Source organism: Ambystoma mexicanum, chromosome 3p (genome assembly GCF_040938575.1).
Source record: "Ambystoma mexicanum isolate Mex_15411 chromosome 3p, UKY_AmexF1_1, whole genome shotgun sequence".
In the NCBI taxonomy this organism is placed as follows: domain Eukaryota; kingdom Metazoa; phylum Chordata; class Amphibia; order Caudata; family Ambystomatidae; genus Ambystoma; species Ambystoma mexicanum.
The window spans coordinates 658,416,721-658,431,644 of record NC_090925.1 but is presented as its reverse complement, the minus strand read 5'-3'; positions in this window follow the sequence as shown (position 1 = coordinate 658,431,644).

The following is a 14,924-nucleotide window of genomic DNA, read 5'->3' as shown; positions in this document are numbered from 1 at the left end:
AGACGCAATGTGAATAAGGCTCTTTGTGCCTTTTTAAGAGATGTTAGCATGTCCTCATTCCACAATGAAAATATTTCCATCTCACATATGCTGGCAATCAGATTTTTCTTCGCAATGTGCAAAATGAATTGCAACCTCATTTGCATTCACAGTAACTTATGTGACAATCCATTTTCTCCAAACCACAGTTTTTGACCCACACAACACACCACCGAAAGGCTCTTTTCAGAGCCACTTACTCCCAGCGTACACGTCATTGTGTTTGCTCCGCTTGCACCCTCCTTTTTGTTCCCTATGACTGTCCGCACACTTTTCCACAACTCCATGGGGGTTTACAACGGTCACTTCATAGTTCTATTGTTAAACTGAGAAGGGCGGCTCTGAAAAGAGCCTTTTCTGTAATTTTTGTTGTTTTCACGTTTTTTGCTTCTCAGCACACGACACACTAGGAGACGAGGCCAAAGGAAGGTAAGAAGGGACACCAGCCACTGGGATAAGAAAGGGCAAGTGGGCAGAGAAGATATAGGGTCAGCTTCACTTAGGTAAGGAGCAGATCTTCTGGTGCTCTGTGACCGTAGCCTCAAAAGCACTTTGAAAACTCTCCCCCCTGCAGAGTACTACGTCACAATACATACACACTATTGTCACCTTTGAAAGGTAAGGGTCAACAGCATTGAGAATGGCTTGTGAGGCAGCTGGAGGGAGGCACTCCCCCAGAGGAGTGTCTCTTGTGATGGGAGGATCGGACACAGAGGATGGTGTGGAGTAACTCAATGGACTATGCTCTTCACATGGCACCACCTTGCGAATGTTCGCAGTGTGGAACGAAGTGAGGTGTCGCTTCATGGTTGTCGTACCAAAGCTGTACGCACCAAATCTCCCATGACTCAGCACCACCTGGCACTCATTACACCTCACCAAGTTCGCATGTGCTTTTGGTACGTTCCCATAAATGGAAAACAACTGCCACACCCACGACTCCCGGCGAGTGCTCGTAGTGCCTAGTTCCACCACCTCATTCTCTTCCTCCTCTTCTTCCTCGCTCTCTACATCCTCAACCATATATCTCTCTGCAGGCCCTTGGGGAGGTGGTGGTGGTGGCGGGTTTGGGGGTGGTGCAGGGGCTAATGATCCAATAGCAGCCATGGAAGCCATACCAATTACTTTCCTTTTGGTCACTACAGTAGTAAAGGCAGTGCACCTCAATGTGCTATAGCTAGAAGGACAATGAAGATGCGCTCGGGGGTGTGGCCATTTATAGGGGTTGAGGGGTATGCCTCGTGACCGTCTTCATCACTGCAAAACGGTACAAAAATTTTACACAACAAGTCCACAGGCAAGCTATTGTCTGGGTTATGTGAAATGATATTTTTATACTCTACTATATTTTCTTTAAGTTCTTTTGTACTGCTGCGGAAGCACACAAACTGCGCAAATTAGTCCACCCACTCAGCGTGGGTGCGGTCACATGATGACGTCCTGAACACATCGGTGATAGAAATGGGAGTCCGCTGGACAGCAAATGCAGAGTAACAAACGTGCACATGCGCGCAAGTGTCCTACGGACAGTGTTTGGGTTCTCAAACTAATTCAAAGTGCGATACAAGTGAGACAGACAGTTAGGGACAGATGCAATGTTCGCTATACTTACGGTTGTACTGCGCATGTGCATACATGATATGCACACTGTACGGACAGGTCCAGTGTCCTTAGGACAACTCCATTTTGTTTGAATACAAACTTGCTGGCCACCGCGCCTGTTCTACTGAAAGGGGCCCCTAGGGGGTCCCTCGCGTTATGGAAACAAGGCAAGTCACCACACACGATAGATACGCCAGACACAAGGTTGTATTCCCAAAGCTAGGGTTTATTGCAAAGCAAATAGTTTCAGTTGTCCGACTCGGTCTCACGCCCCGCGACGTGAATCTCTAGACCTCGAGGGACGCAAGAGAGTGAATTACGTACATCAGTTACATATATACAAATGCATATCATACAATCAGCTGTGACATGTTTAACACCCCCCTTTATTGGGTTTCTCTGAACTCGGTTTGATGATGGACACTTCCGACGAATATGACACCTTCAAATATCTATTCTAGTAACAATATGCAACCTTGCAAGTGTAGAGACATCTTTTCTTTGTTGAACAGAACACAGTGCTTCTGTTCTTGTAAGCGAGCTACATACGGGGAAGAGTCACATTCCAGACTTTGCTATCTATGAGGTGCTATTCGTGTCCTGGGAGCCGACACGCTCTACAGGGCTCGGAAAAGGGGGGCTGTAAGGCTGTAAGAAGAGCATAATTCAAGCCTTTAGCTGCTTTATTCTAACATATTCTACCATATAACGAGACTGGCTGGCAGCTGTGAAATGAATAAATGCCCTGTGGCTCTGCTTCAAGGCTACATTCGGGAGGGAGCCGGGCATTCCTCCCCGGAGCTGCCTACGTTGTGTTTCAACAAACTCTTATTAGCCTCGCGGCCTTGCAGCCTTGTCCTTTCACGTTCAGACAACAATGTTAACAGTCAAGCAGTGCAAGCAGAAATGTGCTGCAAAGCAATTTGGACAGAAAGCAATGAGCAATCGTTAGAAAACAAAATGGCGATCCTTGTTACATCAAAATGGCCGTTCATTGGTCAAACTCGGAAACCTGTATTTCTATCGTTACGTACATGAGACGGTTGATCCAAAGAAATAGCGGGGGAAGCAGATACTGACACAAATATAGGTGAATTAGGATTGAACACGGGCTGGTTATGAGGAGAAGATTTGTGAGGGGATGAAGGGATGGATGTTTTGTCAAAACGTCTATTTTCTTCTTGAAGGTTGGGGGATGGTTCACTGGGGAATGGAGAAGCGGGGCAGGCTCAGGTGGGACAATGGTAACATTCTTTTCCTCTCACACAGTCCTCCACAAACTCCCTTAAACTTTTAAAATTGTCATTCAGTACATCCATTTTCTGCTCAGTCCTTTTCATCCTGTCTTCTTCTGTCTCGTTTGTTGGCCTTTCTTCTTTTCTTTCCTGGTCTGTACAAAAAAAATATACATATGTTAAATGACTATAAAATACTGATCATTATTTTGCATATGCAGAGCAGTGTGTACCATTATTGTCGCTGTCTTCAGACATTTCCCCATGCACAAAATTCTCCTCCATCCACTCCAAAGTACTAGCCATTTCTGTGTCAAAACAACAGAAATAAATTATTATTTCTGAACCACATACCAAAAACATTACACACACATACAGCAAAATTACTTTCACTCACTATTTTGATGTGATTTCCCTTCATCCTACTGCGTGTGTCCACTGTCGATCCAGGTTGCAGAGTTTCAGTGAAGTGATTACGATGGAGGAATCCTTTTTTTTTATGGTACCATCCATTTCATTCTACATGGTTATTAAATGTGACTTTTTCATTTCACAAATTTAGCTTTCCATATTTACTTATTACTACTTATAATGTCTTTATGTCCTTCTTCTACGTTGCAAATTTGTACATTCCCCAATTATGGTAAGCTAACCAACCATAACTCACACCATCTACGTGCATGACTAACATCCAGGACATCAAAGATGACATCACAAATGTAATTGGTGACATCACTAATGACATCACATGTGCATTTAATTTTCACACTACACATCCACTAGTGATTGTCATTAGAATATTGGCCGAAAAGTCTAACAGATCATTGCAGAACTATCATACGCCAACTAGTTCATTAAGCGATGCATAGCTAACAAATTCCATTGAAATATACTTTTCTTTTAATACATGAATGCCCTCACAAACAAACGTAGTCATTGTCTGCAACATGTGCTACAGAGATGCAATATTCTACATCTTCCCATGTCCTACATTGATATATGCTTCCAATACATATTTATGCATACTGTGCTACATAAACAACTACGATTGCTTCCCTTACTCCATAAATGTACTTCTACTCACAAAACACAAATGTACACCAATAGAAGCATACACATGGACCGTAACATAAGCAAAAAAAAAACTGCTGTATTACCAGAAACTATTCATACCCATCCTCATTACCTTCATGCACAGAAAAAATTGCTGTGTTTCAGGATTTCTTCTTATCCTATGTATATGTATGCTATGATGTCATTGTACCCTAAGGAAAGTTTTTTAGGAACATATGAGAAGGGTTAGAACTACAAATATCACACTTTTTACCTTCTTACTTCCTGACTGATAGTGAAGAAAGGCACCTGCCTTAGATATGTCAGTGAATACAAAATGGGGGAGGTATACATGTGATGTCATCAATGACATTTGTGATGTCATCTTTGATGTCCTTGGTGTTAGTCGTAGCAATGCACGTAGATGGTGCGAGTTATGGTTGCTTAGCTTATCATAATTGAGGAATGTGCAGTGTTTGTTGGTTTCACTGTGAAGTATAACATCGGTCTAACAAAGTGTTTTTTACTGAATGCACATATATATATATATATGGCAGGGAATGAAAACAAAGAGGATAAACATGTGATGTCGTCAGTGATGTCATCAATGGCATTTGTGATGCCATCTTTCATGTTCTGGGTGTTAGTGTTAGCAGTGCACAGTGGTGATGGCAGGTATGGGGGCTTAGTTTACCATAAATGGCAAATTTCAGGGGGTTTTCGGTTTTAATTTGAACGATAATGGGGAGGTATACTTTTTTTTTTGTGAAGTACACAGGTTTTTGGTAGGGCAACTTAACCATAACGTCCCCTCAACAAAGTTTTTTTTGTAGTGTATATATATAAAGAAAGATACTCACCTTCTGCCCAAAGTACTAATGATTTAACATTGTTAAATAATGACTTCTGGAAGAATGCACTGAATTCATTTTGAAAGTTCGCAGGGCAAGTTAGGGAAGGGAATATCTGTTATACTTAGCACATAACACAATAAACAGTAACATCTCTGGCAGCCATTTCAATGCACACGCCATAAACATGATGGATCTTAACAATGTTAATTACACGATGATTCATAAATACATGAATAACACGTTTTTAAAGGTGTATTGTTTTCATGCTGACATGTTTAAAACCTCACCTTTTCCTTTAAATAGGATTATGTGTTTAGGATTGAATATCAAGGTAAAGAACTAGGGTGCATAATGAGAAAGCTCCTATACAATGGGCCTCATTAGGACCCAGGCGGTAAGGGGTTTACGGCGGCGTAAACAGCGCCGACCCTTACCGCCTGATTCCGAGGTCCCTTAGCGCCATGGAGGTTTTAACACCTGCTTTTAGCAGGTGTTAAAATCCATGGCGCTAAGGGACCTTGTTGTTAATTACGCCACCGTAATTTACGGTGGCGTAATTAACGCCTTCCCCACTCCCATTATGCCCTATGGGGCAAAAATGGGAATGGGGAAGGGTAAATGAGTTAATGGGGACTTACCGCCCCACTCACCTCGGAATGGGGCGGTAAGTCCGCCAACCACCATGGCGTAAACATAGTTTACGCCATGGTGGTAAAGGTACGACCCATGCGGTAACTTACCGCCTGGGTCGTAATGAGGCCCAATGTGTCTGAAGGTGACCTTCACATGGAACATTGTTATTTTACTCGCATTGTGAACTTTGAAAAGTCTATTGTAAATAAGCTCTGGGATTCCTCAAAGGAACCACCCTATTATGAATTGCTTGTCTGCGCGTGGCTTAATTGATCCCATAAAAATGTACAGAAATTCATAAAATCGGGTGTATTTGCCAACAAGCACTTCTCATGGTCGGTATTCATGCTTCCTTTTCATTGAGCACTAAGTAAATTCTATAGAAAATCAATATACACACACATTTGTTGAGCATAAAGCACAGTTTGTCACACTTCCACTAGAAACACATCTCCCCACGCTGTTTAAAACGCTTTATATTGTTTTGCACATGTTGAAGATTGATTTGAGAAGAAGAATGCAGTATCTGAGACAGGAAAGTCATTGGCTCTGATGGAAAATGGTCTTAAGTATTCAGTGAAGAAGATTGTCTTGTTATAAAGGAATGCTAATTTCAGCGTAACTTTCAGGCAGAGGATTGTGTTATTAAACGCCATCACTTTATTTGGTTTCTGAATTTCTGAATGTTTGATTGATTGTTAGAGCAATACAGATTGGTAACCTTTGTTATTATTATGGATGCAACTCAGATTACTTCACTCCATTGTTTATAAAAAAGGTTCATTTCCAATCCTGGATTATAGATAATGGGAGGAGATTTTAACATTTGTCTTAGTATTCTTTTAAAGAAACCTAGCAACACTCTCCAAAATAAACTAAGAAAATCTGAGAGGGTATTGAAAGAACTTAAGGCTCTACATAATTTAGAAGCGATTTCGAGAGAGAAAAACATGATACTAAACTGTATGCTTATTTTGGGCATGCACATCACACTTTTATATTATTTGCTGGTGAGAAATGTAGTCAGATATATGCTTCGTAGCATAGCTCATAACCCTGGAGTTATCCCCTGCGCTTGTCTTTTATTGGCCATATTCTGAATTTGAGAATGAGTCCCAGAAACAACATTTTCTCAGTGAGACAACCACTCCCTTAGAGATTGCTGGATGCTTGGATCTCTTGTGATATAATATGTTATACTGACATGGCTTCATCTAGTTCAGCAGTGGTAGTGAACAAACTAAGTGTACCCTAGAAAATGAGGTTCACATTCTACACTTATATGAAGATGTATGACACCTGATCGAAAAGCGGCGTTTGCTCACTGATGATGATAATGGTACCATTGATATTTATGCCAGATGTGTGGCAGTAACGTATCCTTATTTAGAATGGGGGCATTAAAGGAAATAGAGCAAAAAGCCACCAAGGCAAACGGCGGATGTGACAGAGATTGTAGACAAGCCATCAACAATGTTGTGATTAAGTACTGATTTATCGACAATGTCGATCAGCTTAACAATATCATAAGCAATTATATGGATCTGACCAAAAATAAAAACGCAGATGTTATTTGAAAAAACATGATAGCTTCTTAATGAAGCTACAGTTTCGAAAAATCAACAGGCCTTTTGGCAATTAGTGTATAGAGGTTTTCAATAAATAGTGTAAGTCCTCATGATGCTATTATTACGGAAGCCACTTGGGTTAGTCACTTTAAAGACATTCATAGCTCTGACCAGGATGAGTCTTTCAGCGAGAAGCAATTTAATGTAGGGCCAGTGTTAGAAGTAGTGAGTAACTTTACACACAGATGTGAGGTAAAGCACGTGGTTTAGATTTACTTCAAGGAAAAATGAACCAGTGATATACATCCCGTGTGTTACAACATGTTAGTGTTAGTAACAGTTTGACCTTTCAATTATTAAGGGTAAGAAAATGATTCCAACAAATAAAAAGAGGTGTTAAACGCGACCCACTGACTAGATTGGAGAAGTGGTACACTGGCGATAACATTGTGTCTCCTTTGCAAGCAGTGCATCAGGGTTCTAAAAAGTTCTTTCCACGACTTTTGATGTAAATGTATTGTTGAAGAAACGTAGCAGGTGATCTAACCCATCTTTTGAAGACTGCAACTCAGGGTTTCACACCGTACCCCAATGGAATATTTGGGCAACCTCGTGGGTATTTTTAGCTCTCTCCTCTTGGAGCCTATTTGTGAGTTTTACACAGGAAAATATGTAGTGCTTCTTTGGGGATGAGGAGGCAAAAGAACTCAACTAGCTCCTATGATCAAGGGTGTGAGTCAAGGTGGTATACATGCTCCATTGTCTTTTCACAATTGTTGAATAATTCTGTATTTAGCAATATCTAAAGTTGGAGCATAAGGCTCTCTTCCAAGTCAGGAAGCTATGTAAATATCTGCAGGGCTAATGAATTCTCCATGTATATTAACACAACTAAATGCAGGCCCTGTCATTCCAGCTGAACAGTCACATGTACCTTGATACTAGATGGAAAGGGGGTGATGCAGGTAGTCTCTTGTGACTATCTGATTGTAAGAGGCAATAATTGTGCTTGCTGGGGAAATCAATTTATCAAAAATACTATGGGTGTCAAATGGGGTGAGTATGGCATTATCCCTGGAATATTTCTGTGAAAATGCCACCAAACATGTTTAACTTCACCACCTCTCACAATTTGGCAGATTATGCCAGATTATGAGTTGCAGTAAGGTGGCCATTTTAGGTGTCACTAGCACTGCCTAGGTTTTTTGAAGTATTTTGTTCAGTAATTCTACCCAGAGTGACTCAATTGTAAGAGGCAAAGTGGAGGAGAATTCTAAAGCTGCATTCTGTAGGTATCCCATCCTCTTTACCTTCAGCTCAGAATTAGGTTGTGTGGTAAAAGTGGTAAACATGCTGCTATTCTTTTTACTGTAACAAAAATGTATTCATAAAGTGCCAAACTATTAATGAGCCCAAACAATCTCAAACAGTCATGTGGGAGCTGTCAGGAGTTTTGATGGAAAAGCAATTAAGCCAGCAGTTCAAGTGAACAGCAATTGACACCTATGGTGTGGACATTTGATGAGCCAGCAATGATTACTTTTTGCGGTAGTAGAATTTATGTCTATCTCTAATTACAAGAACATCCACTCTGCTTATCGAGTTGAAATACAGCATATCATGTACAGTTCCAGATCATACTGTTTTGGTTGAGGACTCTGCCCTCCCGTTGGAAATCCTATTGTATAAGGATGCTGATTGGTTTACTTGGGATCTAAGCAGCAAAGGATCATACATGGGTCAGACTCATGAGGAATTTGATTAAGAGTATGAGCATGTTAGATTTTTAAGAGGGTCTCAAATCAATCAACAAGTCTGTGAATTAAGAAATAAAAATAGGCTTTGCAGAGTAGTCACTGCGGGAGCTGATCAACAATGGTTAAAAACAATGGTCTTCCACCATGCTACCTTGTGCGTAAGGAGATGATAGAGTAGAATTTGATTTGGATTACATAAAATCAGCCATCACTCACACCCAGTTTATCAAGTTTCAAATGGGTACTCTACCTTTCACATATTTCAACTCACAATGGCTAAAGCCTGTTGACCCTTATGGACCACAGTGTGACAATAGTGAAGATTGGCCATATGTCAACCAAATGAGAAACAAGACAAGACACCCATGACAATGGAAGATAGCCGCACGCACTCATCCACAATCATGCACCTCTTGAAGACACATCACATAACACCTCTGCCATTAGAAGTAGCTAAGTCCCATGGCAAAATGTGGTCTAGCTGAACACCTAATCAGTCTCCTGGACTCACACACTCTCCCAACAATTTTTTCAGCACCAATCCACAAGCCAGCCGCACATGGTTTGCTAGCAGGTTCTTGGCAACTCAGACCTACCTTCGTTTTTGCTAATATGCAAACACGCATGCTAGACTCATCAAGACTCCTCTGATGAAACGCTCATACCACAGACGTTGGTCCCCCAAAAGGGTTCACCTTCATTGGTTTGAGACCATACCAGTGGGACTAGGCACTAAACAAATGCCTTATTACCTTACATTACACTACATTGAGATATTGAGTAACAACAATATTCAAACAGCTGTGGGTGTTCTCACTGCATGGACATTACCTAATATCTCATATGGTACCTGTGGGGTTTGCATTGTTGCTTTAAATGCACCTTTTGTGCATACTTGCTTCATTGTTCCATTTACAGCAGCCCAGATATCTGTATATGTTTTTGAATGGGACTGTTGTTCCGTATTCATATTTTATGTATTTTGAAGAGAATAAACTGAGGATGATTACGATGATGATAAAGATAATGATGATGGTAATGAACATTTCTAGCCTCTCCCCATTTTGTAATCTCACATCAGCCATGAAGGATACTGTTTGACATAGGTTGTTTTTTGTGGTTTGAAAACAAGTTTTGCTTGGTCAAGAAGCAATCAAAAGTGGTAATGAGAAGAAAAAAAGCAAGGGGTAGGTGTAATCTCTAAATTGTGTTTGTACAAGCCCCTCATAAGGAACTGATAAAAAATACTATTGATAGTGAGTCAGTCGATGTCATGAAACCTAATCTAAGGGGCCATAGTTGGAATAACAGATTTTGCAAAAGATTGGTACTGGAATGAGTCAGAGACTGGAGTTTTGTGAACAAATGTGTAGGTTTGAAATGTTTCAAGTCCTCCTAATTGGGAGTAATGGATGTATCATGATGAGGTACCTTTGGTGCCAGAAGTAACAATATAGGAGCTAATCTTGAACTTGTTATGATGGTGATAAAGGGAACTCAAACCAACCAGATCCCTGGCCCAGCCTGCATTCCGGGCAATTATTTAAGCCAAATGTGTTTTATGGGGAGATGCCCTGAGATAGGTAGTAAACACAGCTATCAGTTCTGGAGAATATGCTGCTGAATGGGAAACAAATCTTGTTCCAGTGTACATTTTTACACGAACTATAGCCCATTTTTCCTTTTATCTTCCATAAAAAACATGTTTGGAAGGGTTTACTTGCCAGGGTTCAACAGTGGGTGAGGGAAGCTGGCAAATACATTTTTGAAAACATGTGCAGGCAGTTAAAGAAAGCTATTTTATTTGCATCATTTGATGATGTATGTGACACCTTTGAATCTGTTTCCTAAGACAAGGTGAGGTAGATGCCTCTAGCTCTTAGGGGCAATCCAGCATCTTGCATGATGGTACGTTTCTAGAATTTGGTTTTGACCAAAGAGGGAGCATAAATAGGATTGTTTAGTGAATAAAAGGATTAGAATATATTGTGTCCTGACCCCAACTCTGTTAACCTCTTCATGAATGGCTACTAGTGGGGGTCACCCAATATTCTAGAAATAAGGAAGGTCAGTGTCACCAACTTCTTTAAGACTTCACGGGTACATCCTAAAACTTCATTAATTAGGCTACTTCACAACTTCAAAAACTTTTTAGAGGAGCAATGCCCGGCTATAAAAGTAGAAAAGACTTAGGGCATGGAGGTGGTGATGGTTGGGTTGCTACGGTATGTGTTTCGATCAGGTCCTGATTTAATTGGAAATGTTGGGGGGATTGACTAGGCTTGGCTCAGGCAGCTGGTTCTGAAAAAGGCCAAATTTATAAGATCATGGCCTCACTGGCCAATGGAGGAGGTGCAATCTGGTATTTAAAAGAAGGGTTGACGCCAGATCTGATGTTTCTGTTGGATTGTGTAGATAGAGAGATTCTGCCATAACCATTGAGGTCTATGTAGTAGAGCTTTGAGAATGGCTGAGAGGGGAGGAGAGTATATTTTTAAACTCGTTCTCCTCTCTTTCATCAGAATCTTCTGTGGTTGCCACGTGACTTGATGTTGGTTTACAATCAATTGGGGAGCTGCATGCAGACCATGACAATTTTGGATAATGATGTGGTTAATTACTAGGCCCATCACTATTCAACACCACTTGGAGGAAACACTTTCTACTGTAAAGGTTAAATGGTTGTGTGGGTTTGGCATCCAAGGGCCCTTCTTTGAAACAATTGTGGGAAAACCTAGCTTTCACACGTAGCATGTTGCGTAAGGTGATATAAGCCCATTACTTAAATTGGTTGGAGGGAAAGTGGTGTGATGAACTGTTGGCTGTATCCAGTGGTTGAAACCTTTCTGAAAGGAAAATGTGCTTTGGGAGGGATCTTTATACAGACTTTGTTATTACCCACCAGCACAGAAATCTATCTACAAAACGTAGACTTGCAGTGTTGCCAGTGGAGACCATTAAAGGAGAAGAACGATGCAGATAGTTTAATGTTGATATGTGTGAGTGCAGAAAGGAACCCTCCATGAAACATGGAAATGCTCATTATATATTTACATTTTTCTGCAGCGCTGGACACATCGACCTGCTCATAATATGTATAACTATCCCCAAACTGTCTTGTCAGTGTTTGTGCCAAGACAGTGTCTGTTCTTTTTAGCAGAGAAAGCAGGCTTGTTTTCTAATTTCGAAGGCAGCTATCATGCCCAACATATGCACACATCAAACCCTCAATGTGGAAAGTGTGTCATTAAACCACAGATAAAAAACAATGAAATATAGCAGTTACGATTTTTTTAAAAGAATTGTTCTTACCCTGACAATTCCCTAAAGAGAAGATGAGAAAACGATGAGAGGTTAGAGAAAGAAGGGCTATTGGTGAAGAATCATTATTTAAATCCCCATAATATGTCACCTGCTTATTGAAGAAAAAACATTATATCGGGTCAAGTGCAGTGTGCATTAAAAATACAATATTTAAAATAAATATTGAAGCAAATATGAAGAACAAAGCTTTTGTAAGATGATTACATGAGTGTTCTGCAAAAAGCACTGGTGAAGGAAGAAAAATACCCAACCTCGGGTAGTAAGCTTTTTTGTTGTGCTGTCACATATGCAGTCATTCTGAAGGGGTAGTTCTATAGTTCTATATGTGTTTGATTTGACCAAATAACCATTACCTAAAAAGTAAATGTAATATTTGTAACTATCAGGATTGGGGAAGGATTTATTGTAACAGACCTTGTGAAAACAGAAATAGAATATCGAGGCTGAGTACCCCAAAAGGAAATACACCGAACACGGGTTACAAAGGAACATACAAAGTACTTTTATTCTATACTGAATCCAATTACAAAAACAGAGCAAAATCAGATAGCTATCGGCCCTCAGTACAACACAACGAAATCCAGCGTGGTTCAGTGTGTTCAGTGAGAGACGCTGTACATTAGAATGCATTCGCTTTTTATACATTTTGTGGGCGTTATGCTCAGCCCCACTTTGGGTTAATATTCATTTTAATATATCAACGATCTTCGGTTTGTGCCAAGTCTCAAATAACCCCATATAACTGGTTTGCCTTTAATACATGTATCAACAAGCGTATGCAATAGCTGTGTATTCTAAAGTTTTCCATGCAGGCCTTCTTAAACATTAATACAATGTAGTTAAACAGATGTTCTTTGTTCAGTATTTGAATACATTGTCTCAACATATGCTTGTGGATTTGTTTTTCATTGCACGAGTAATCCTTCTACACATAGGTCAGTGAAAGACAAGGTCTCAGTTCATGACCTCAACATGTGGCCTGCAGGCAGATTACACATTAGCTATGTACAGAGGTCAAGACGGCCATGTTGTATTCTGCAATGACATCGTCCACCATTTTAGCTCACAGGGTGACTTTTACACAACGAATCCTAAAATGGCGGTTTGACCTAAAATGGTGGCCTACATGGATTTAAGGTCAGGACCTTGCAACACAGATTTCTTTCGCAAGTGATTTCCGAGCAGCTTGGCGTAGGCCAATATTAAATATATTTATTACAATAGGAGGCACAATATACTTTCTATTTCGACAAACCCTCATTTTGGCCCATGCCAAGTGCTAAAAACTACTTTGGATCTCCTTGCAAATAACTCCATGCATCATTGTCCATGCACCCTGAACCACTATCAGAAATATCTATTGCCATTAGGTCTTTTGCTAAAATATCCTTCAATACGTATTCTTTGGCAGTTTTATCTGGGGCATATACTTTATGTCCTATCGAACCTATCGCTTGTGCGCAACATCCCCCTAGTATCGAACACATACCAGGCAGACACTGAATACAACAACAAAGAAACAACAGTATTCCCAAAATAATCAATAAGACCGAAAGCACCTTCCAACCCCAAGACCGCAATAAGTCCCAGAACCAAGCGCTTAGATCCCAGTTTCCCTCGGGAACATGCACTTCAGAACTAAGGACGTGCAGATTTTGTATTGCCCTGAAAATAGTTGGGGAGGAATCTGGTACGAAAACACAGCAAGCGGACCCCACTAATTTGCATACTCCACCACGCTCAGCTAGAGTGACATCTAATGCCGATTTTGAAGTGCTACAATCTTATCGCCTTTTGTTCTAACGTCATATTATAGAGTATGTCCGTGGTCCGGTTGATGGTTCTCTCCAGTACTCTCGCTAGTTTTCTGATATCTTCTAAATTTGCTATCTGCCCCCAAAATGGCACAACTAATTTTGCTATATCTCCCAATAATTGTGAGGGGTGTCACCATTCTCATCCCGCCGTGGACGAGCCTTCGAAACTTCTTTTGTACTAGCTATAAACACCCCAGATAACAGGATCCCTAAATAACAGGTTCCCTGTCAATCCCTGGGCAACCATGGGAATGCTACATTACCACAGACAAAGTAGATAGGTTCGCCTACATACAAAGGTCTGTTCTCTCCAGTCAAATTTGCAACGTTGGCACAACCTAAAAATGTTCCCATTGACTGAGTTTCATTCCTCTGTTTGCAAAAAGAAACTGAATCGGGGCTATGGTTAATAGTGTAAGAAGGGGGCATGGCCTCCTTATTGCCTATCAGAGCCATTTTAAAAAGAAATCAAAGATTGGAAAGGACGAGGCAGTTTGTCAGAAGGCCTAATAGAAGCAACATTCGGTTTACTCCTATTTCCAAAAAGCGAGTATCCCAGGGGAGTCAAAACACGTTTCTCAAAACTATTCAAATTGGTGCCATCAAAGTTCCCTGAGATGCTATCATTCCATCGACCAAAGAACAGTGCTCTAAGAGAAGCATAGCAGGCAGTTGTCAACGGTAAGGGGTGAATATACCAACCTAGCCCCTTATCCCCATGTTGTGGTAAATGTGAGAAGACCCAGCAGTTGGATTTATTAAAAATGGCATGTGTAGCATTCATGATAAGTAGTAGAGTGTTATTATGGTACCTTTGTCTGTGCTGGGAATCCCGAGGGGATAAAGTGTGCAAATGTACAAAGGGAGTAGGAACAATGGGTGCACTTTTGGTAGGCAACAAAAGTTCTAAAGAGTGAGTTTCCTCAAGGTACCATAATCCTAAGGCAGGGATTATAAAAAAAACAAATATCATTACAAGAATACAGCAATACGTTTTCGGGGCCCAGGCATTTTGTCCATTGCCCCGGTTGGTCACCCCCTT